This window comes from Passer domesticus, chromosome 19 (genome assembly GCF_036417665.1).
Source record: "Passer domesticus isolate bPasDom1 chromosome 19, bPasDom1.hap1, whole genome shotgun sequence".
NCBI classification, from domain to species: domain Eukaryota; kingdom Metazoa; phylum Chordata; class Aves; order Passeriformes; family Passeridae; genus Passer; species Passer domesticus.
Window position 1 is genome coordinate 10,637,556 of NC_087492.1, and position 22,445 is coordinate 10,660,000.

Below are 22,445 nucleotides of genomic sequence, written 5' to 3' on the forward strand. Positions count from 1 at the left end.
TTGCACTTTTTGTCCTCCAGTGAGCCCTGGGGGTTTTTGGGTTTTCTTATCTTCTTAATGAATTTAGTAGGAAAGTCTCTGCTTCAAAGTAAAAGGCTCTGGGGACAGCTCATTGCAGCTTTCCCACGAGGTCTTAGAAAAAAAAAAAAAAAAAAAAAAAAAAGAGGGATAGTGACTTTTTACATAACTGTTAGGGAGAGGACAAGGAGAAATTGTTCCAAACCAAAGCAGGAAAGATTTTAATTGGCTGTTAGGAAGAAATTGTTCCCTGTGAGGGTGGGCAGGCCCTGGCACAGGGTGCCCAGAGCAGCTGGGGCTGCCCCTGGATCCCTGGCAGTGCCCAAGGCCAGGCTGGATGGGGCTGGGAGCAGCCTGGGACAGTGGGAGGTGTCCCTGCCATGGCATGGGGTGGAACTGGATGGGCTTTAAGGTTCCAACCCAAGTCATTCTGTCATTCAGTGAATGTCTTCTTGAGTGGAGCTGGCATTTGTAATAAAGCATTTTAGGTGCACTGACACCTTCCTGTTCCACGATCATACAATCAGGAGGAAAAAGAGTGCAGCTGCTGGTGCTGTAAAAGCAACGGCAAATGATGAGTTTTGTCCTTTACTTTAGGGTGTTTTATTGGAATAAGAAGAAAACTCACCAAGGAGGGGCTATGGAGTGCCCACAGGGTTATGCTAATCACCAGTGCCAAAAAAAAAAGTGCTAGAAAAGTAATATCTTCTCATGAGTAACAGGAAAACAGATTTTTTTTCCTGGTGATTCAGTCCACTAATTAGTTTCCAATACTCAGTCCACAGGATTTTTGCAGGAAATAGGTCTTTCTATTTATAAATTGTTGTTCTATCAAGTCACAATTTTTAATTTGTGGCATTGAGGATTTTCATTTCCTCCTTGTGAGGTGCATTTTAACTAAACCATGTTCCATCAGCCCTGTACAAGCTGCTGCCAAAACTGCTGTAGCTGTCTCAGCCTAGGCCTTTATGGGGAAGAGGGAAGCTGGGACAGGGCTGAGACCTCTTAATAGAAATGGCCAGGAGAAGTGACCTTTCCTCACTTTCTGGCTCTTCTGTCCTTGGAGCCCTTTGGGCCAGGACTTGCTGTGGTGCCTTTCCCTCAGCTCCTGTTCAATGTGCAGTCAGGAAAACCCAGATAATGCAAAGAACTGGCTGGTTCTCCACAGCTGGTCATAGAGTCAGAGGATATTTTGGGTTGGAAGGGACCCACAAGGATCATCAAAGCCCAGCTTCCGGCCCTGCAAAAAACGGGCTTTGCAATCATGATCTATACTGCAAATCCTTTCCAGCTTTGGACTGCTGTGTGATTTTCATTTTAACTTCTTGTAAAAAGTGGCAAGCTTTTTATCCAGTGTTGATGGTGTACGTACAAAAACTCAGAGGATATTTCTTCAAAGATCTCATTTTGACTTAAAAAACACAGTCAGGTTCTGCGTCATTCCTCCATATGTTTTTTCTTGATACAAGAAACTTGTGATGAAAGTGAAGAGACTTGCATTTTTTGTCTGGCACTGCTTGCTGTGTTTCAAAATCATGTTCAGTATTTGCACACTCAAAACAGGCTCTTTCTGTTCATTCATACTTTTTCTTGGAGATTATTAAGGGTAATGCAGGACAGAGCAATGCCTTTCTGAAAGCTAGGTGCACTGTGGGAGTGTTTGAAGTGCTTGTTCATGTTCCTACACGTTACTTGCCCAGGAGAAGCAGGTGAGGATTAATGTGCGTTTCTCAGGGCATCTGCCTGGCTGAACACATCTAATTCACAGAATCACAGCCTGGTTTGGGTTAGAAGGGACCTTACATCTCATCTTATTCCACCACTGTGGCATTCACATTCTCTGAACACAGAGAGACATAATTCTCTCTTTTAGGTTTTTCCTGGAGAAGCACAGAGATCAAAACAATTCTTATCTCATTTACTGTTCCTGTGTTTTGGAACATGTGGAATGTGTTGGAAGATTATTTACCTGAAGGAATTTGCGTGATTGGATTCTGGTGTGAGTGTTTTGTTTTCTTGACCAATCTCTGCAAACTGTGTCCTGACAGTCGGTCAGGAGACAGTCAGAAGATTTTGTTGAGTGCTTGTGCAGTTTCAGTTTAGATGTAGTGTAAAATAGAATTATGTAGTATAATAAAGTAATTAATTAGCCTTCTGATATCATGGAGTCCTCCTCATCAATTGCACTGATACACCCCCTGCCATGGGGACACCTTCCACCATCCCAGGCTGCTCCAAAAGCCCCATCTGACCTGGCCTTGGACACTGCCAGGGATGGGGCAGCCACAGCTCCTCTGGGAATCAAGAGACGTCCTTAATCTGAAGGCTGAGCCACGTCCTTGGTATTTCCCAGGACTTGGGATGCTGATTCAGAGTTTTCTGAAGCCACTTGCAGTGGAGGTCTCAATGTAAATCTTCCTGGCTCTGGCCTTGAAGGGGACCAGCAGAGCATTCTGGCTCAGCAGGGTTTGGGTGGTGAGTGTTTCTGTTGTTCCACTTGCAGAGCCTGGCAGAGCACTTGGAAATAAAACCCCCATGTGACTTTACAGACTGAGCAGTGAGGGTGCAGCAGGAGAAATGCAAGAGGGGGTTTCCATAGGCATCAAGTGATGGCCCTTTGAAAGGTGATGGGTGTCCAGAGGATGGAGCCAGGATCTTGTCAGTAGTGCCAAGCAATGGCACAAGAGGAAACGGGAAAGAACTGATGTCCAGGGAGTTCCACATCATCATGAGCAAGAACTCAGTCTCTGTGCAGTGACTGAGCCCTGAACAGGCTGCCTGGAGAGGGTGTGGAGTCTTCCTCACTGGAGCTATTCCAGACCCTCAGGACAATCCTGTGCCCTGTGCTCTGGGATGACCCTCCTGGAGCAGGGAGGTGGCACCAATGACTCCCTTGGTGCCTTTCAACCTGGCCCTTTCTGTGATGCTGGGAATGTCTGGCCCTGCTTCCCATATTTCCCAGGAAATACAAAGGTAGCTGCAGATGTTACTGTCGTGGAGGAATTACAGATATGCTTCACTGCCATTGCTCTAAACAGCAAACAAATAAGCAGTAATCAGTAAATAAGCCCAAAACATTTTCCCCCAGACACTGTCCTCAGATGGCCTGTTTGTGCTAATCCTCCTCAGCACTGAATCACATGCCAGGCAAAAAACCCCCCAAACCTCTGAGTGAGAGAATTTACACTCACTGTCTGGGAGAAAACTCCCCCCAGGGCTGGTTTGTAGCTTGTACCACACAACCCCAGGCCCTGGGCTGGATGCTGAGGCTGTGGCTGCATTTGGAATCTGCTGCTAATTCATAAACATCACAAGCAGTTGATTTCAGCTGAACCCCTTGATTTAATTACACTCTTGTATACAATGGGGACCTTGTGTTTTCCTATATGTAATGAATATTAAGCTGATAGCCCTGTAATTTCCTGTGCCAGGCTTGCTCTCATTTTTTGCATATTGATACCACATTTGGTTTGTTATTTTCCAATTTTCCAGTCTTCTAGACTTGTGCTCAGCGAGTTCTCCATAGTAATTGCTGTTGGCACACACATTTCCTTCCTCAAATCTGTTCTAACACACTGCAACGAATTTTGTCTCATCCTAGAGATTTGCTTGGGTTTCAATTTCTCGTATTTATTCATTGTCTTGAACTCGGCAGCATTGGAATCATGCAGGACTCTGGATATAATTTCATATTCCACAGTTTTAATTTCCTCCTTTATCCCAGGCATCCCCTCTTCCCCACCACATGAGCACGTGGATGGTTTTTATCTGACCCTGTGATTTTCTGCTGTTCATAAGCCACTTTCCAGTGCTGCTTCCTCAGAAACTCCTATCCCAGTCTGAACACTAAAACGGATTTAAATGTGGCAGGATCAACAATAATGCTGGCATTTACTCAGTTTTCCTGGCCTCTTGGTGCATTTGGTGTTTGTCCAACTTTTTCTGTCTTTGAGGTGCTCATCTGGGTGTGCCCTACCTTGCCTTTGGAGGTGAATAAATCTTTTTTTTGGATGTGATTTGGGCATTGGAAGAGTGTGGGATGAGGACAATGTATTTGGTGCAGCATTTGGGGCTGCTTTTGTAGGACTTATGTGAAATTAAACCGAAAAAGAAGTTGACAACTTATTTTGGCTTTTATTTGGGCTAGAAAAAAGTGTTAATCATGCAAGACATTACAGCTGAGCATCTACAAAAAGGCAGCCCCATGTTGCTGCACTGGAGTGCTGGGGAGAAATGCTTGATCCTGGAAGGGAGAGGGTTTGATGGCTTTGACTGTCACTGTTCTGAGAAATTAAGCAATTTAGGAAGAAAAAGGGGGGGAAAAAAGAGACAAAAATAAGGGGAAAGAAAGAAATACATTAACTGAATTGTGCCCATTTTCCAAGGGTCTGTGTGAAAATCAGCCTTCTGAAATGTGCCCTAAGTAAAGCACCCACTTCCTGAAACCCTTGAGCTTATGGTTTGTGTTCACAAAAGAGTCTGGGCTGTTCCTGAGGAAGTGGCTGAGAAGCCAGCCAGGATCTCTGGATTCTCAGGCTTTTGGGCCCTTTCCCACCTCTCACTGCTCATGACATTCATGTCCTGAAGGAGCAGCTCCACCCTGGCACCTGGCACCCCTCTGATGGCCACGGTATGAGGTGAGGTGTTCTGCTGTGAGTTCATGACACTGTTTGCCATCCTGGATTTAATTTCTCTGGCTGCAAAAGGAAAGCCAGATGCCCTCTCTGTATTTCTTTGTGATTTCTTTCCAAGAATATTTACTGAGAAGAGTAATCCCATGGTGAATAATCATCTCTGCTGGAGCAAACAGCAAGGTGTGCCCAAATCCCAAACCTGGCCTTCACCCATCACACCCCTGACTGTACTGCTGGCAGGGAGGGGGAAGCTGGCAGTGCTTACCCCAGGTAAGCACCTACCATTTGTATAAATATTTACCAGTCTTTCTGACTCATTTTAGAATGTGAAGTTGTATGAAAGCCAGGTTCTTCATCAGCATTTAGCATATAGTGAGTTTTAATTATATATATATATATATATATATATATATATGTATGTATATATGAGTTTTTCATCTCAGTTCTTGTGTTCTCCACCCATCCCTCTCACCCATCCCATATTTATCCACTGGCATAAATATATACCAGTCTTGCTGACTCATTTTTGAATGTGAAGTTGTATGAAGGCCAGGTTCTTCCTCAGGATTTAGCATATAGCGAGTCTTATTTATATTTATTATTTATATATGTGTATTTGAGTTTTTAATCTCAATTCTTGTGTTCTCCACCCATCTCTCAGAGGACTGACCAGTATATTTTAACCAGGTTTTAACCAGTATATTTTAACCAACATATTTTTGACCAGTCTATTTTTGTACTCTAGTTTCCAATCTTTAAAATCTCTTTCCAGTTGGGTCATGATTGTAGTGCTGGGGAGCAGTCAGAGCCTGAGGCAGGGATCAGTGGATGAAGTAGTCACGTTGATGGTGGTGTTGCTACGTGATGATGCAAATTTTTCTATTTTTGTCAGAAATTAGAGCCTTGGTGAACAAGAGTTTAGATCAAAGATACCGTACTTGGAATTGTGTTTATTTTGTCGCCTCTTTCTGCAGAGTAACCTACTTCTGGTGCTACCTCATGTAATCAGAAGCAACCTGTGCAATTAAGAAACTGAGAGACATCTTTAGATGGCAAAGCTGTCAGATTCCTGTCTTTCCCAGTTGACTCTTATTTTCCTCAGTGCTCTTGAGGTCTCCTAGTTCCTTTCAAGAGACAATTCATGCTCACAGGCTCAGCAATTATTGATGGCTTCCTCTGTCAGACAAGCAGGGTGTGTGAGCATGTGTGTACCACTCACAAGGTACATACCACTGGCCTAAATGCATCATTGAGCATCTTAAAATTAGAAGCATAAACAACATTCCTTACTGAAAACTCCATTTTTATCGAGCTAATTGCTCCAACTCCTCATCCACATATATAAAAAGGAAAATAGCCTATTTTTTTTTTTTCTTGACTTGGTCTTATTCCTGCTGAGAGGGCTGGTTGTGGGTATCCCAGCAGGGCATCCCAGGCACCATTAGCTGTACAGGTACCTGTGGCAGAGAGTTTTGGGTCAGGAAAGGGGAGATTTTTCTGAGACAACTGTGTGATGAGGACATCACTTGGATTCTGTAGATTTCTAAGTGTATTTTGAATGGTGGGACTTGCTGGGTCTGGATGATCCTCACTAGGATTCAGTTTGATATCTCAGAACTGACTTAATGGTTTGTATTTTACATTTATACAGAGACCAAATCATCCTCCTGGCCGTAGCTGATTTAAATAATGGCTGTTTCAGAGTGAAACTGTCTCTCCTGCTCTTCCCTCCCTGAGAAGAGAGCAGAAAGTGGCAGAGCAAGTGGCACATATGGTTGAAATAGTCTTGGAGCAGGAGCTTCAGAGTTATTCATAACAGCTGAGCATGTAATTGTGCATAATGCAGCAGAAACATTTCTCTTCTTGTGATTGAAAGGCATTTGCTTTTGATTGGTGTGCAACTGTTGTACCTGGGAGTATCAAGGGGCTGTGAATCTGCATTATTTCAGGCACGAGTGCTTATCAGTCACATCTGAAAACACTGGAGCAAAATGGCCTCGTGACAAACGCAGGCAGGGCCAGTAACGACCTTTACAAGACAGTTTTATAGAGCAGGATAAACAAGAGGGGCTGGATCCTCAGCTGCATAAAGCACCCTGCCTGTGCTGCTGCTGCCAGGGAGGGGCTGTGAGAAAGGATCCTCACTTCCAAAAAATGTAAAAGGTTTATTAAAACCTTATCAAAAATAGAACAGAAGACTCAATAGAGAAAGTATTACAGCACCAGGAGCAGAGGATTTTTCCCACCATGTGCTCACCCACACCATGGAGGTTTCACCTTTTAACCCTTTGGCCCCTCCCAAAGTCCTGTCCATCCACTCCTCCTTCCCTGCCCAGTGCTGAGATCACTGCCTGACACCTTGACTGGAGCTCAGGTGCTGCCATGGTAACGAGTGACCCTCCCAAATGTCCCAAACCCAGGCACCCCTGATAACAGCACAAGGGGGGTAAAACACAGCTATAAATCTATAAAACTTCTCAAACATGATATTTGCCTTTTAATTGTGAGAGTCAACCATTTCATTGCTCATCTATCACAGAGCTGATGCTCACAGACCCAGGGAAATGCCAGGCAGCAGCAGCTGCCTCTGCTGTGAGGCTGTGGGGAAGCTGTGCTGGTGTGTGCTGGGTGAAGCAGAGCTGCTGTGGTGGGAGCTGCTCTGGTGAGAAAAGCTTCCTGCCAGCAAAGCTTTATCTGGAACCTTTGTGGAGCAGGTGAAGCAGGTGAGCTTGGATGCTGACCCAGCCATGCCGTGGCAGTGGCAGTTTGCCATCATCCCAAATCCAGGCACTGCTCACTTCTTTTCATTCTCCCCCTTGGACAAAATAGTGGCCCAGCAGGCTGGGAGTACCTATTTTGGGACAAAAGCATCTGCAGGGGCTGTGGAGTGCACTTGGACATGGTCCTGGAGGACAGGAGACTGTAGATGCACTGACTCATTAGCTTGCACACCTTGTTCATCCTCCCAGGGTAAAACCTGAGGTCTGAGTTACAGATTACCTTCCACTGAGCTGGGACCAGAGTTTGATCACTGAGGAAACCATGCTTGTACTCAGGAAAGGAGTCCAGTCCACAGAGCTGCTGATCTGAGACTTTCATCTGTGTGAAATTCACTTTGGAAGAGTAATATCACCAAAAAGGAAAGCTGGCTGCCTCTCCTAAATTAAGCAATTACTCTTAGACACAGTCCTGTCTGTGAAGTACTTGGAAGTTCATCCTCAGGCTGAGATGGAAGGTGGTTTAACAAGGTGTTTTACAAAGTGTAGGTGGATAAATTCCTGGAGCATATCTGTATAAACCCGCTGTAAAGGCTGCACAGAGGTTAAACAGATAGATAACTTCATGGAAGCTGAGTAATCACACTATTACTCTGTATAATCTTGCTGGAAGGCACATTTTTCTACAGAGCAATGATACAGAAGATATTTGTGTGTAGTGATTACAGCAGCAGAAATCAATTGCACACAGCAAATAATTTGTTAGCACAGAGATGCACATTATGTCATCAATAAAGGGATTCGTTTGTTGAACTATAATGAGGGTGAGAAGAAAGCAAACTTCATACTGGTGTAACTAGTCCAGTCACAATATTGGCAACAAATATATCTGGAATACACACATCCTTCTGGAGATGGGGTGTGTGAGCTTTCCCTAACACCCACTAGCTCTGTATGTTCTTTGCATTTTCAGTATACACCATAAGTACTCATTAATTTCTTTAAAAAATTATATTTAAGCTGATTTTAAGGAATATATCCAAGCACAGTGCTACATTAACCACTCCAAAAGAAAAAGGCATCACCCTAATGTCACTGCATCTATTAAGATACTTTCTGCCAAGGTATGGGCAGAGTAAGAGAGTAATCAGGTTTTTGTTGGTTTGGGAGGTTTTTTGTCTGCTCATTAGGCGCTGTGTGTTCTTGAATTAGGTATTCCCAAAGGCAGGCACAGTCCCTTATCCTGCTTGAATGGAGCCCCAGCAGTGCTAATCTCAGCTGAGCTCCTCTTACACAAACCCTACTCCCTTGGGCACGTACACTGTGCTCTGACAGTCACAAATCACTGTGGAGGAGAAGCCTCCCCAACACCTGCCAGGTGGGTTGGTTTCATTCTCCTCAGTGCAGAGTGAGTTTTCCAGCAGTGCTGTTAATGGCACATGTTCAAGGTCACACAAAGAGAGTGGGACTGCTTGGCTGAGAAACAGATGTTGGGCTCTGCCTCCTCTCCCAGCCCCTCACAGCCACACATCCCACTCTTGTTGTGAGCTGCAGAAAATCCCTCCTTGAGCCCCTCCTAGGGGTATCTTTAATGCCTGTGTGCAGCTCCCTGGTGCAGAGGGGACTGTGACTCCTTGGCAGATTTCTCTTGGAGAGAAGTCTTTGGATTCTCAGCAAGCACCAAGGCCAAGGTCAACTCCAGCACAATGCTCTGCAGGGAATCATGGTGCTGAAGCTGAGATTTGTCTTGCTACAAATCCTACACATTAGGTAGGAATGAGTCTTTCCTTGCCCCAGGTTTGAAGATGAATTTAAAACTGACCACTTTGGAGAAGAGCCAGAAAATAAAGAGGAAACTGAAAAGGCAAATTGGGAATCATCAGGGGAAAATAATCCCTCCTGATTCCTGCAGGTAGCCAAATGCTACCTGCAAAAGTCCCAAAGCGTGGGATTAATGTATAGAAATAAGGTGTAAACAAATTCAGTGGCAGGAGAATGCCTAAATCCTTTGTCCCTCTTGCAAATCAAACATGTTCCTGAAGGATTCAATTATATCTGAGATCCCACCTTAGCTAGGGATTAACTGACACCAGAGATCAGGAAACCCATTGTACTGGGATCTGAGCACAGACTTCCTGGCCTTGGGTTTTGCTGCAAATGGTGTAAGGAAGGGACTTGAGCTGCAGGGTTACCACAAGGCTCATCCCGTTTTTATAGCCAGCCAATGATCCCTTTGGATTTTGATGGAGCAGCTGGAGGCAATATTATCTTGGCCAAGAAAAAAGGGGAATATGACACACCCTGGCATATATTGGGAGTTGGGAAAGTAGTGAAAAATATCTGATGTTGCTTTGCACTGTGTAGAGAGGTTTTCTGCAAGCTGCTTAGTCATCCTCAGGATCTTTCTCTACAAGAGAACTGGAGAGGGATTTTAAAAAGAGCCTGGAGTGAGAGGACAAAGAGGAATTGCTTCCCACTGCCAGAGAACAGGATTAGATGGGATATTGGAAGAAATTCTTCCCTGGGAGGGTGGGCAGGCCCTGGCACAGGGTGCCCAGAGCAGCTGGGGCTGCTCCTGGATCCCTGGCAGTGCCCTAGGCCAGGCTGGGCAGGGCTTGGAGCAGCCTGGGACAGTGGCAAGGGTGGAACTATAGGGGTATTGAGGGCCCTTCCAGCCCAAACCATTCTATAGTTCTGTGATCAGACAGAAGGTGTTGCCTGGCCCATTTCTGTGCTGGCTGAAGCCCATTTATCAAGGGTATTTTGGGAACTGTTTTCCTTCCCATGTCTTGCACCACAATCCCAATTGTCATGGGAGTGTCAAAACATGAGGACTATTTCTCCCAGCTGCAGAGTGTGTGACATGGGGCAGCAAGGCAGGAGAGGCAACTGCAAAGTTTCCAACCTAAACAGAAAGGAAGGTAAAATCGCATCAGAGTTATTACTGAAAACAGAATCACATGTAAATTGTAGCTCTGCTGGTGTATTCTGGGGAGCTTCCAGCCATTTAATTGGTTAAGGCAGATATATGGCAGTATCACTATCTGCTAGGGACCCACATAAATCATCAGGGATGGTTTCTGTTGCTTTACATGTAGCCAGGCCTGGTGGCCTGAGTGCCACAGAAAGGAAGCAAAATACAACTCATCCTGTCAAGAGATGCTCTGTGTTGTAATTGCAGTATCTATAAGGAATGCCAGGGTTGGATTATTGGAGATGTCAGAAACAAAATGGGAGAGATTAAATGGCCACAAAGAGCTGCGAAATGAGGGGGTAATTGCACTTCATAGGAGTTCAAAGATAACACAGGGAATGTAGATCTGGACCAGGGCTGTGTGGAGCTGAGAGTGCACTGGTGTGTCCCTGGTGTCCAGGTGCTCTCCTGGAGCACCTGTGGTGAGCCTGGAGGAGCCTGGTGAGCACAGCCCTGCTGGACCCACCGAGGCAAACACCCTGTCCCTCCTGCAAAGGTGGCACAGAACAAGGGTGAACTCTGCTGCATGTTAATGCACTTCAGCCGCAGCCTCTGGAAGGAAGAAACCAGCTCCCTGATGAATTAAAACACAGGGAATACATGTGAGTGAGTGAGTGAGTGAGTGAGTGAGTGAGTGAGTGAGTGAGTGAGTGAGTGAGTGAGTGTGTCTTCCATGGAAGGTCTGGGCAGGAAGAGCATCTCCAAACTCAATGGCAGGTGTGGTGCCTGGTGTGACCCCTCACCTCACATGGGGCCAGTCCTGGGGCTGCCTGCCACCTTCACCAGCCCTGAGGCTGCCACCTTCATTAGTCCTGGGCCTGCCATCTTCATCAGTCCTGGCCCTGCCTGCCACCTTCATCATCTCTGGCTCTGCCTGCCACTTTCATCACTCCTGGGGTTTCCTGCCACCTTCATCAGCCCTGGGCCTGCCTGTCTCCTTCATCAGCTCTGGGGCTGCCTGCCACTTTCTTCAGCCCTGGCCCTGCCTGACACCTTCACCAGCCCTGGGGCTTCCTGACACCATCATCATTCCTGGGGCTTCCTGCTGCCTTCATCAGCCCTGGCTCTGCCACCTCCATCATCTCTGGGCCTGCCATCTTCACCAGCCCTGGCTCTGCCACCTCCATCATCTCTGGGCCTGCCACCTTCTCCAGCCTCCCAATGGCTGCTGTGGGTGAGCCAGCCTGAGCTAACCTGGGGGCAGTAGGAAGCCATGAGATCCTTGAGAAGAAAAGCCAAATATGAGCACTTTGCTTTCTTGCAGATGCCAGCTTCATCCTGAAAGAGCCCTGGGGCAGTGGGAGAGCTCTGCTGGCTCTTGTTCACCTGTGGTTATTTCTCATCCCCCAAGGCCTCTGTCTGCAGGAAGGCTCACGAGTGCTGCTGTGCCCATACCAGCTGTGTTTGGTTTCTCCCTGCTCCTGTTTTCTCCACAGCACTTTGCTGCTGCCTGGCTGTGTCTTGTACATGCATACAAGCCAAAAGTGACCTTCAGTGTCTCACTGCTCCTGGAGCACAGGTGGAGGAGTTGGAGTGGAGCTAATGGCCATTTCTAGCATCCCTGCATGTTCCTCTTCTCTCAAAATTTAAGGGACGTATTTTATTTCCCTGGAGCAAGGAGACCAGCGTAGCTCTTTTACACATGAAGGAGGAATGCCAGGGCTGGATTATTGGAGGTCTTAGAAACAAAATGGGATAGATTAAATGGCCACAAAGAGCTGCTAAATAAGGAGGTAATTGCACTTCATACGAGTTCAAGATAACAGGGAATGTAGATCTTGACCAGGGCTGTGTGGACTGCCTTTATGTGCCATTATGAAATGTAATTTGGGGGGGTTTTTTCCCCAAGAAGCTTCATGTTTGATAGAGGAATAATGTCACAGCAGGTGAGATTGTTTACTGGCAGTTAATTGGAATCTGTGTGGGTCCAACAACCAACTTTTTATGGTGCCTGATTTCCTGCTAGCCCAAACTCAGGATACCTCCCCTGGCATAAATGGAATGGGCTATTGGAGGATCTAGTCCAATTAGTCTAAGTGGCATGGGCTCTCCTTTGCTTCACTCTTCAAATCCTGTAGAGCTGAGCTTTGCAGGAGAGAGGGAATTTGGCCCCATGCCTTTCATGTGGTGCCAATTTGGATGAATCGATGTTTGATGTACGTAGGTAGCACCACCAAGTCAATTCAAGTGGACAAAGGTTAAGTGTGCACTGCAGGCAATTATCCATTAGTATAAAAGCTCCTCAGGATAATATTTATACATTTAAATGCCAAAAAAACTGGACAGAATGATAGCTTTTGCAGCACTGTATAATTCATACATTAGAGCTCTGCTTTGTATGTTTGGTATTTCAGAAATAAGGGAACCCATTTTTGTCAGGAAATGCAACATGTGAAATGCAGTGCGTGCAAGTGAAGCAGCAACATCCAATGCTTGCTGTAAACCTTTTCCTTTAATATAGAAATTATATGTATTTTATAAATAAAATATAAATGTCCTGGGATGTTTGATGGAAGAAACTCTCTAAATGGTAACCCTGAGATGTCCAGTTGGTAGAAATCCCTGCAGCTCACATGGAGTTGTGGAATGGTGTCCCTGTAAGAGGCAGGGACAGAGTTCCCCTGCACTGCTGGGAGAGCAGGATTTCTCCTGCAGTCTCTACTGTCAGGCTTCAGTAACTTCCCTGTCAATGATGTCCATGGTACCTGGAAAATCCAATTTACAGTTGAAGGGATTAATAACTGGCTATTATCAGGCATTACCTTAGAAAACAAGTCTGTCTTCTGTGTATTAAACAAGTGGTTCTCTGGCATCAGTGTGCTCAGTGCTTGCAAAATTCTCCTGAGGATTCTCTTCTGCTTGTAGTCAATATGGTTTTTTCCATCAGAGGCAGTAATTTGGGATATACCCACCCAGAAGGTCACATGTTCAGGTGTTCTACACCTTCAGAAACTTTGAGTCTTTGGAACTTCAACCTCTACCTCAAATTTCCTTAAACCCAGTTTTTTTTACGATATCAGGATGATAATGTGAAGGTTCATTCTCATCCTATGCCTTGATCCATGGACAGATTGGGAGAAATTCAATTTTTAAACGTATGCTTTCCCTGATCCACCTTGGAGCTGTAGTCTGTGGCTGGCTGATTTACCTTCATGTGATTGTGTTCCAGTTGCCTTAAGAACCATTGTCAAAGCATTTGAATAACCACAACAGTCCAGGAGCTCCAGCTTTATGCATAAGGAAGCCAAAAAAGGCATTGGACCACCTGGGACCCCATGTGTGAACCCTATCCCTGTGCTTTGGTGCAGATTTGGAGACTGTTGTCATCTCAGGTGAGATTCACCTCCTCTAATCTACAAGTCTGATCCTCATATTTCTCATTAAAGCTCAGTTCCTGAAGTTATCTGAGCACATCAGAATATCAGATTTCAGTTCTTCCTGTGAAAATAGTGGCTAGCATTTAAAAATGGCAAGCACTAAATCCTAAATGTTAGGAAACACTGGGAACATGCTGTAATTCTGGAAATGAGATTTTAAATTGTGTCTGCTCTTCAAACCAGTATCACTGGTTTTGGGAACTGTGGTGTTTGGTGAGGGTGTAGGGAGGAATTTTGTACTGAGACAATTTTTTACTGCTCTTCGAATCTAAAGAATGATTTAGTGGGAGAATTAGCTTTTCCAGACTCTAATAGCTGTCACAGTGTTTACTGGTCGATCTATGATCCTTCCATCATCTTTGGAAAGTTAAGGACCCTGATAAAATATCCATAAAGTCAGAGTTGTTTTGTACATCTCCACAGGCACTGGATGAGATCCAGCCCAAATACCCAATCTACATTTTTATGAGTCATTGCAGGAGCAGGGAATACACTACAACAGGTACAATTGCCAGTTCCACTGGGAATTTTGCTGCTTCCACTCTGACTCCAGCCCAGTCAATCTAAGTTTCCATTATGGACAAGGCTGATCTGATATTCCTATGCACACTGCTCAAAATACATGGACACAGAGTAGTTATAAACCATTTTCCAATGACTTGGGCCTTGATATTAAGGCATGTATGGCTCATGCATCTGCTCTTTTGTAAATCTGCTGGTGCTTCCACACAGCCTGCACAAGGAGCAGGGAAGACACAGAAACATCTGTTTGGAGTTTTAAGCAGCTTGTTAGATGAATTCAGCACCTGGGTTTCCTGCAGTGAGTCAGATCTCGTCTGCGCAGTACGGATGAGAAATGGAGAAACACAACACTCCCTGGGATCCCTGTTCTCCTGGCTCCTGGTAGATTGCTCAAGGTAATTCCTGCTGCTGCAAGTGGGAACTGCCTGTGCAAAAGCCCCAGAAGTAAATATGGGAATAGCATTCTGAGGGGGGAGAGTTTACTCTGCTAAATCTGTTCAATCCTGTAAGAAACCTGGAGAGGAACTGTTTACGTGGCATGGAGTGACAGCATAAGGGGGAATGGCCTCAATCTGACAGAGAATAGGTTTAGATGATGTATTAGGAAAAAATGCTTCCCTGTGAGGGAGGGCAGGCCCTGGCACAGGGTGCCCAGAGCAGCTGTGGCTGTCCCCGGATCCCTGGAAATGGCCAAGGCCAGGTTGGATGGGGCTTGGGGCACCCTGGGACAGTGGGAGGTGTCCCTGCCCATAGTGGGAGGGTGGGAATTATCTTTAAGGTCTTTTCCCACCAGACTATCCTGTGATTTCTATGATTTCTGTGATTTCTGCGGTTGTGGTGCTGCTACACACAGGTTATAGTGTTTCCATCTTACTGCCATCCCAGGTGATTCCTTGGCAGTACCCACTATGGGACAGTGGTCCTGAAAAATCACTGTGTCTGGTTAAAAAGCCCCAGTCCTGAACCAGTTTTCTTTCCGTTCCCTTTTCCCCCTTCCCCACAACTGGAAAGGATCTCTCTGGTTTTGGTGACCACAACACAGCCAAATGGAAACCTCAGTTTGCTGGGAGCTCCTGGCCAGGCTGTGAAAGCAGCACAAGGGACTTGGCTCTGGATAGGAGGTGCAGAGCAGCTGCATGATGACAAGTCACTTCTGCTTGGTAACCTTCTCTTTTCCTGCCTGTGTATAAGGTGTTAGACATGAGTTGATATCAAGGGTTAATGTGTCACAGCAGGGAGAATTTCCACTGAAGTAAAATAATTTTTAGCCTATTTAGGGAAGCCAGGAGTGCATCCTCTCCTCTCACTTGTCTTCGTGAGGAGAAGGAATGGGCTTGTGAGACAAACTGTCAGGTTGTGATATCATATTGATCTTTGCAGCTCTAGAATCTGGCTGCCTAAACAGTGTGTTTGTGTCATGGCCACAGAAAAAGAATCATTTTGGCTGTGCCCGAAGCACGCTGCACCTCCCTCTAAGGGCTGAGTACAGCAAACTGGCTCATGGCCCAGTGCAGAGCCCCTGGACTCATCAGGAAATGCCAGTTTTAATCCTTTATGGCCTGAAGTCCTTGTATTCCTTTGGGTTTATCCATTCCAAAATTGAGGGAGGAAAATAACTGTGATTGTCTGGTGCCTCCCTACCCTGCATGAACAGCACTGGCCTGTGGTAACCTGGATATAATATGTGTTGTCTGATGTAGTTATAATGATCAATGAGCTATTTCTCTCTCTTTTCTGAGTGATTTTGATTATTATGTATAACAGCACATAGTCTCCAGTGGATAAAAGCCTCTAATTCCATTTTATCCAACTCAGAGAGCAATCTCAGCAACTGGCTGTTGCCTGTATTATTCAGCAGCAGCTATGGCATGTATTGTTGCATATGATATGAAGGACTTTGTAATAAATATTTAGTGTTCCTTTAATCTGTCTGTTCTTATATCATGTTCTGCAGATAATCCCCAACTCCACCATGTACAATTTAATAATTCTTCTTCTGCCAATCTGCTCTTCTCCCTCATCCAGGCACCCGTGCCCACCTGCCCTGGGATGAGTTTTCCACTGGTCTCTCTTCTGAGCAGTCTTCAGAGTTCTGAGTTTTTATGACTATGTCATTAAGAGGAAGAACATTTGTTGCTTGCGTGGATTTGTGAGTAGCAATAAAGTGTCTTGTGCTTAAATCCCAGCTTTCTAGCACAATAGTTATTTTTTTTGCTGGCTGGAGGCCAAAGGCCTTTGGGAGATACCAAGGTCTGGCATGGAATTGGTAATTGTGTTTGCTGCTGGCTCTTTTATCTGATGCAGGTTACCTTGTGCCTGTCCTTTCTTCTCACCCATTGCATGGGTGGGTTGGAGCCCTTCAAGGAAGGGGTTGTACTAGGTGGGAACCTGAGCTTGGAGCACATCTTTGGGGTGTGGGGACCAAGGAGTTCAGCTCTCCTGTGGGTCTGTCTTTAACATGGCCACATTGCAAGGGCTGAGCAGAAATAAGTAGAGCTGTGATCCGGGGAGTGTTTTGTGGCAGAACCAAAGGGACAGGAACAAGGCCCCATGAACTCCAGCTGCTGTGATCTGCTCCAGCTCTGGTGACAAGAGCTGGGGGAATGGCTGGAGCTGTGTCAGGGGAGGTTTAGGCTGGATATTACGAAAAGCTTCTTCTTGCAGAGGGTGCTGGGGCACTGAACAGGCTCCCCAGAGAGTAGGCATGGCCCCAAGGCTGCCAGAGCTCAAGAAATGCCCAGACAGTGCTCTCAGAAACATGGTGGGATTGTTGGCCTGCCCTATGCAGAGCCAGGATACACTGGATGATCACTGTGGGTCTCTTGCAACTCAGGATATTCTACAATTCTTTGAAAAGGTGTCTCCAGACCACCATGGTTAACATGCAGCTAAAGTCTGTTAACTGACCTTTTCCCTTTCTGAGTCCAAGTACAACCATCAGCTTTCCAACACCTGTGGCAATGAGATCCAAGTTTAAAACAATCCAGGCTTCTCACTTGAGTTCTCCTTGGAGCAAGGATATTGTATTTGCATTGCCCCCAAACGAAGGCAGGAATGATGAATCTGACTTCGTGTTCTCAGAAGGCTCATTTATTACTTTATAATACTATATTATATTAAAGAATACTATATTATACTAAAGAATACAGTAAGGATACTTCCAGAAGGCTTAAAAGATAATTATGAAAACTTGTGACTCTTTCCAGAGTCTCAACACAGCTTGGCCCTGATTGGCCAAAGAGTGAAAACAACTCACACCAGGATCCAATGAAACAATCACCTCTGGGTAAACAACCTCCAAACACATTCCACATGAGCACAACACAGGAGAAGCAAATGAGATAAGAATTGTTTTCCTTTTCTCTGAGGCCTCTCAGCTTCCCAGAAGAAAAATCCTGGGCGAAGGGATTTTTCCAGAGAATGTGAATGCCACACAAGGACCATGTGAAGAGACAGGTGGTCATACACCAGGACATGCATTTTCCTGGAGCGCCCTTACCCCAGCCAAGCCTAACTTGCACAGTCAGATGTACCCACATTGTGCTTTCTCTGCTACCATAAATTTGGGCTGTTAACACCCAGGGAACAGAGCACTAGAGATGGGAAGGGGATGTCATGATGAAAAGGACAGTGACAAGCAGCATGTCTGCAATGGTACCCTGCTTCAAAGTTAGTTATACTGCAAGTCAGGATTTATTATAATTATTCTATAAACTGTGCTAATGAAATCATGCCAGTATTTGTTAAAGCAGGCAATAATACTGAACCAGAGAAGACATGAAAACAGTTCTGATCATCTATTTATAGTGTTGCAGTCCTATTTTGAAAAGATTCCCAAATTTGTGTGTGGTGGCATTAAAGACTAACCTCCTTAAAGAACACTTAGTGCACCTTAGTAGTATCTATTATAGTATATGGGATTTTAATTGCTTTATTATAAAAGAAAGCAATATTCACCCTTTTATGAATTTTGATTTAATGACTTTAGCACATTCATTATTAGTTCATTATGGTTCTGTGGAATTGAGGCCTCCCGAGTTAAAAGGATGTCCCCACACTAAGCTGGCCTCAATTAAATTGTAATAATATTGTGGTTAATCTCAAGGACTTGTTCTGTAAGGGCAGGGGTATGAGAGAGAAAGAGGCAGTGGGGGGCACGAGGAAGAAACAGGAATGCAAAGAAGCAGGATTTGTGTTGATGAAAAGCTGTTTAAGTCCTCCTCTGACAATGTCCTGGGCCAGAACCTGAAATGGCTTCCTTACCTTGACCCATAATATTACATATTTAAAGCAATAACTAGAACTTCCTGAAGTAAATAAACCCTTGCTGGTCTTTAGGAATAGAGGAAAATTCTATTTAGAGAGGTTTGGCCAGTTTCTGCTCAATTCCTGGAGCCAGCAAAGGTCTATGAGAACAGGCCACTGACAGATACCAGTGGGACTGGAGGGGACTGGAGGTACATTTGGACACTCGTGATTTGACTGGGACCATTTGTGTGCAAATGGGAGGAAAAGGGAAGCCCCTGGCAGAGGGCAGTGTTGAAGATGCTGCAGGAGGCAGGGCCCATGGTGCCAGCCTGGGTACACGAGAAAGGGCTCTCCACTGGAGCCTTCCCCCGCCATGCTTGGCCACGGGACCACAATAAGGCAACCAGCAACTTGGGATGATCTGGAAGAAGATGAGAAATTCAGCTCACAAGTAATTTGGTTGAAATAGTCCCTCTTTGATATTTTGCCATGCTGAACAGTATAATAAGTCTTCCAGAAGAACACTCCAAACAGAGCTATTTTGGGATTACATTTTTCCTTTAGCTTTTATCCTGTGGTTTTCCTGAATCTACTTTTTATCTCCTACATTTCACTGAAAATGTCTCAAGCTCTCATCAACTATTTCTGATGTTTCAAGATCCCTTCAAGCTTAGATCCTGGGTATAAATAAGAGTTCTTGTTCATAAAGCTGGAGTGCTTTGCAATGACGGTTTGAAAGGCTTTATGTTATATCTTTTTGCTCTACTGTGGAGTCAAATCTGGAATCCATGAGGCCCAAAACTGAACAGAATGGGGAGAGGCCAGATTCCTGTGTGTTACAAAGCAAACATTTGTAGTGCTGGGGTCAGGGAAGATTTCCACAATAGCTTCCCATTAGAAAGCCAGATCCTCAACAAGAACAGAATTGAGTACAATCTTCATTTTTAGTTCATAATTTGATGTAATTCGAGCTAGAAAAATAGTTAAAAGGAAAAAAGCTAAGCCCCAGAGAAACTAGAATCCTGCTTTCACATACTGTCCTTGTTAATATAAAGCCCAGTGAAGATTATGAAGAACAGCAATTTTTAGGCTTTAAAAGATGTTTGCCTCTGTAAGAGCAGGAAGTAAATGAAGTCTAAAAGGTTAGTTATCAGGAACAAACCTCACCAGATTTTGTGTCATATTGTTTAATAATTATGAATGATAGTTACTGTGGGGATATCAGTAATGCTGACAATGTCAATATTTCATAAAATTTTTCTATTTCAGGAATTAAATGGAAAGTGTTATGTTTCATGAAGTAAAAAAAGCTGTTGGGGGAAAATGATGTTTTTATGGCAGTGACTTATGTGTGGAGTTTTCCAGCATCTTTTCATCAGCTCAGAGCTTCAGTGAGTCTTTTATTTCCCAAATTTCACAAGTCTCTTTAAATCCCTATTATAAGTTGCTGATGATCAAAGACCAGACCAGACCCTTTAGCTTTGGTGAAGGAAACTCCACTCTCAGCAACTCTGTACTCAGATAGCTGGAGAGTTCCCTAAACTGAGGCACATCTGTTTGCCATGAGAATTTACCCTTTTTTCAGTTTTCTTATGTTATTTAGGGCATTAACTTGCAGATGATCAGGTCTACAAAAAGCCCAGCCACTGAATTCTTGCACAGAAAACATCCAGCACTGACAAGACAATGTCCAGGGAGAAAACAGCTCAAGGAATTTCTTCCTGACTGTGGAAATAGTCCACACTGCTGAGAGAGGCTGGCTCTGGCACCTCTGCAGAGCTCCTGGCAGTGCAACCTGTAACCTGGGGAGCAATTCAGCAGCAAGCAGTGAATGAGAAGTGCTGTGTGATGTAGAGCACCTCAGGGAGCAGGAACACAGCAGTTCTCTCCAAGTGCTCTGCTTTAAGGGGTTCTGGGCTAAGTTCAGCCAGTGACCTGTGGGACAATCCAAAGCAAATCTCTGCATGTAACTCACTGCTGCTTCTGTGCCAGTGCCACCATAACTGACCATTCTCATCTACACAACCTTGTGAACATTGCTGAGTTGTTTGCAGGGCACAGTTCCCCATGGCACACTTCTGACCCAGAGACCAGCCAGACCAGCTCCCTTCCCCTCTGCCCTGCCATGCCTTGGGCTGGGAACTGCAGCGGGGACATGCTGGGCACCTGTGGCTGTGCTGGCACCAGGGCTTGGAGCCACAGCTGTGTCCTGCTTTTCAGGCTGTAAGAAACTCACTTTCAAAGATTTTAAAAAGGTTTATTAAAACCTTATCAAAAATACAACAGAAGACTGAATTGAGAAAATATTACAGCACTGGGAACAGAGGATTTCCCCCACCATGTGCTCACCCACACAATGGAGGTTTCACCTTTTAACCCTTTGGCCCCTCCCAAAGTTCTGTCCATCCCCTCCTCCTTCCCTGCCCAGTGCTGAGATCACTGCCTGACACCTTGACTGGAGCTCAGGTGCTGCCATGGGAACGAGTGACCCTCCCAAATGTCCCAAACCCAGGGCACCCCTGATAACAGCACAAGGGGGGTAAAACACAGCTATAAATCCATAAAACTTCTCTTAGCATACACACAATATTTGCCCTTTAATTGTGAGACCAAACCATTTCATTACTCATTTGTGACACAAGCCATGCATGCTTGCAGCTCCTGCATGTCCAGGAACTGATCAGCCTGATCTAGTCCATGGCATCCCTGCCCATGCCACGGGCTTGGAACCAGCTGGTTTTAAAGGCACCTTCCAACCCAAACCATTCTGTGATTCCATGGATCTATGTATTCTATGATTCATTTTGGTGCAGGCCAGCCCCTTCCACATGCCAATGAGTGATCACCAAAGCTGTCCAAAGAGAAGTCAGTCTCTCACACTGTGTGTGTGCTGGGACTAGGTATAGCCTGAGCCTCCTGTGTGTGACAGACTTAGAGAAACAGGTAGAGGAGAAGGTGCAGGTGAGAGATGAACACTGTCAGGCCCTATCTCTGCTTTTGATTAATTTTCAAAGATGAGTAATTAAATCCCAACAATCTTCCTTCAAAATATGAAGAAGTCACCTTCATCTTTTGTCTTTCCCTGGGCTTCCCTTCCCAAGTATACATAAACCTGAGTTTTGATCAGGAGGGTACAGCCTGTAAAGTAATTTCTGGAGAGAGACTGTGCTGCCTTTTCCCTCAGCAAGCTTGAGAAAGGTAAAAATTATCATATTATGGGTGCTTTGGCCATGAAGAGAAAATGATGCTAGATGTGAAGAGAAAGAAGTTCCTCTTATCTCTGGGAATTTTTAAGCATTAAATTAATTCCCCTATCTCTTGGTGTGTTAATGGGAAGGCTTTCAGCTCTGTGTTAGACAGAGGCTTGCATTTGCATTTAGATGGAGCTATTTTAAGGATTGTAGTATATACATAGGGGCCTGTATCCCATTTACAATAGAATCTGTAAGATAAAATTAATATCTAGTAAGTGGTTGTTTTTGCAGTTTTGTTATAATCTGAACCCGTAACTGAAGTGCCATAATCTGACATAATAAATACCAGAGTCTTTCACTTGAGAGAGATCTTATCCACCCACAGGAAGAATACTCTCTTTAACCAGTGAAGTGGTATTATTTTTCCCCTTTCACAAGATAATCATGCAGTGCTGCATCCAGGGCAATTCCTGACAGTGATACCCAGATGACTTTTCCTTTTACTTGTGTAAAACAATGTTCTGCTTCAGAAAGAGAAAAGTTTTTGCCCCACCACCCAGGATAGCATAGCAGGGTGGTGGTGGCTGTGAGGGAGACACAGTACAGGGACTTTAAATTCTACTTTTTATCTCTGTTTGCCTCTCAGATGGGCTCTCAAGGGAATTTCTCATACATGCTGGAGGCTGTGCTGGTTGTTGCTGCTGGGTTTGCAAACTGCTGATTTCCAGAAACACCTTGAAACTTTGGTTTTGGTAGAACTC

General features: G+C 44.9%; 1 long non-coding RNA gene across 2 annotated transcripts; it reads left to right on the top strand.

Moving 5' to 3' along the window:
* The first annotated feature begins 11,132 nt into the window (after positions 1–11,132).
* LOC135283676 (uncharacterized) lies at positions 11,133–16,338 on the top strand. 2 transcript variants are annotated; one of them, XR_010349344.1, is made up of 5 exons: positions 11,133–12,076; positions 13,513–13,675; positions 14,453–14,637; positions 15,254–15,402; positions 16,268–16,338. It is a non-coding gene; the product is annotated as an uncharacterized LOC135283676 (long non-coding RNA). The 2 variants fall into 2 exon arrangements; XR_010349345.1 differs by lacking the exon at positions 15,254–15,402 and having other exon boundaries at positions 16,268–16,320.
* The last annotated feature ends 6,107 nt before the right edge of the window (positions 16,339–22,445 follow it).